Source organism: Hipposideros armiger, unplaced genomic scaffold (assembly GCF_001890085.2).
Source record: "Hipposideros armiger isolate ML-2016 unplaced genomic scaffold, ASM189008v1 scaffold_320, whole genome shotgun sequence".
NCBI lineage: Eukaryota > Metazoa > Chordata > Mammalia > Chiroptera > Hipposideridae > Hipposideros > Hipposideros armiger.
Window position 1 is genome coordinate 880,819 of NW_017731670.1, and position 2,846 is coordinate 883,664.

The following is a 2,846-nucleotide window of genomic DNA, read 5'->3' on the forward strand; positions in this document are numbered from 1 at the left end:
TTCTTGAAGAAGTGAGGAATGGCTAGGTGTTACAGGCAAGTCTTCTCTGATCAAACTGACCCCCCTGCCTCTTCCCACATCAGTTAGGCTTGTTAAATTTCAAAAGGAGGGACCACTGCTAGTTTTTGTGATTGGCTCACCATGTTTCCCTTTTCTAGCTGAAAACATATGTTCAACTCTTTTTTTTTTCCCCCTTGTGGGACCAAGGAATGCTGAGTAGAAAAGCAGTTTATTTTCCATAGAAACACAGAGGGAGAATATTTATCAGGGTTTAATAGGGTATAACAAGCAAATATAAAGAGTAAATAATAGATAGTATTGTTTGTACTCTAAGGGCAGACTGGCTGAAAGAGAGGGAAGAATCAGGCTTTGGAGGTTTTATAGTGATAATATTTGAATGATCATCAAATTAGAGCTAAGTTATGAGCCGAGGAATTTGAAGATATTTTGAAAGCAACTTGAGAAATATAAGACACCATTATTACAAATTATAACTTGGCTCTACAAAGACATAGAAACTACTGAAGCTTAGGATAAGTCAATAAGCACTAAGCAGGAATAGACCATATATAGGTGTAACTATGATAACTAAGAGAATTCATGCTCTTAAGACTTTTATAATTTAATAGAGATATAAGCATGTAACTAAGAATGGAGGAACTAGAGACATGGAGACTAGCCAGAAGTTAATACAGATTTTCAGTTCAGAGGCAAATGAACATGAAATAATAATAATTAAAAGAGTATTTCAGATGAGGAAATCTATTTGGATGCATAGACTGAATAAAATGAAGGACCTAAATATGATCCCCAAGCTTACTCTTAGACTAGTAGGTAGGTGGAGCTATTATAAGAGATATGCAGTGCATAAGGATAAACAGGCTTGATGGAGAGTACAGGGAGTAGAGAAATAATAATGCTATGGGCTTAAGGTATGTTGAGCTGAAATGTTAGCAAGATCCACAAGGAGTTATTCAACTAACAACAGAAACCATCAAACCCAATCTTCTGAGATGGTGTGTCTGGACAAATTCTATTTTCTCAAAGCCTGTTTCTAAAATTCTATTTTTTCTCTGTTCCTTTCATTAATTCATTCATTTAGTCAATAAGTATTAATTGAATGTCTTATATGCATTCGTCACTGTTAGATTCACAAGGAGGAATAAAATGGACACAGTAACCTTCTCTCATGGAGTTCACTGTAAACTGCAGGAAGCAGACAACAAATCAGTTGATAACCAGGTATATAATTACACAGTGAGATCAGTGCTATCATGGGAAACAAAAGGGTAAAATAGGTGGATGTATTTTAGAATCAGTTGACAGAGACATCCTCTTGGATGAGGTGACATCTAATCTGTGACCCAAAAGATGAGAAGTTGCTGGATATTCAGATTTTTTTAGTCTAAAAGAACAGCACATATATAGATCCTGAGGCCCATAACAGCTTGCCAGTTTTAGGAAGTTAAGAAAAATGTAGTGTGAGATGAAATAGGTGGACATGTTCATTTTATCATGACCGAGACCTCTAAATGGAGAGAGACCTAAACAATGCATCAGATAAGAAGCCAGTTTTGTCTAGGTACCAGAAAGAGATGTTTACTAAGGACAGAGAACGCCTTTGAAAAGATAAGCATTTTTTCTGATTTCCATTTAACTGACATTGCTGCTTCTCCCATCTGGAAACATCTCAGTAAAATGAAGCAGAACAAGAACCCATTGAAGAAAATGTAGGAGCAATCTTTCATCAAAGTAGGTCCGTGTTATGCAGAGAAAGTGTAGTCCACCTGAACTTTTCTTGTGGTTGAGAAGAGGGAAGCCATGGTTTAGGAATGCTATCTAACAAGCAAGTCACATTTTTAAGATGGCCTATCTTAAGTGTAAATGTAAAATTTTGTTTGCTATTTATAACCCCAAATATAACTAGCAATAGCAATTTTCAGAGTGATATCACATCAATTAACATATGTAGCACGATTTTACAACTTACAAAGTGCTCTTTATACCTCCATTTATTTCTTACAAAAATCTAGTGAGATTGATGTTATTATTATTAATTTTATCAAGAAAGAAACTGAGAAGCAGAGAGAAGAAAATTGCCTAGGACATTTTACTAGCAGATGGGCAAAGCCAAGACATTCCTAAAATTCCATGAGACAATTATGCTTCACAATGAAAATTTCAGGTAGAGTTTCTCATCGGGATTTATTGTGGATTCATAGAAACTGTAACCTTCAAATGCGAGTCCAACCAAAATAAAACCCAATGAATATCTATAAAACACACAATGCGATATGTAGATGATGTATTATAGAATTGTACACCTGAAATCTATGTAACTTTGCTAACAATTGTCACCCCAAGAAACTTTAATTAAAAGAAAAATCTTAATGGCAAATGGTGTACAAAATAGGCCTCATTTTGCATATGGGGAAACTAAGGCAAAGTGATATGAAAGGACTTGAGCCACAAGCATTAGGAGCTTTATCAACCTGCAAGATGGTGACTTCACTTTGTAGCTCCAGGTTCCCATAAGACATAATCAGTAATTAAAAAAAAAAAAAGTTTTAACATGCTACGTGGAAAACAGAAGATAGAAACAACCTTTTCATTTATGTTTTTGTTATTTGAAGATAAAATATATGAATTGCTTATAAATCAAATAGTACATCAATAAAATATAAAGTAACAAAAAAGTTTAAGAAAATATATAAAATCACCTTATTACCCTAGTTTTGAATTAGGGTTACTAATTCTTTGAAACTAGTCTATACTATACAGAACACTAGGACATAGATTTTTACTTTCTTGGGTAATGATCAGATTTGTATATTCCTATAATAAAG

At 34.1% G+C, this 2,846-nt stretch overlaps 1 protein-coding gene across 6 annotated transcripts in view; it reads right to left on the reverse strand.

Annotated features, from left to right (window-relative positions):
• The window catches only part of NLGN1 (neuroligin 1), a 904,313-nt gene that overhangs the window by 189,248 nt on the left and 712,219 nt on the right, over window positions 1–2,846 (reverse strand). The window lies entirely within an intron of this gene.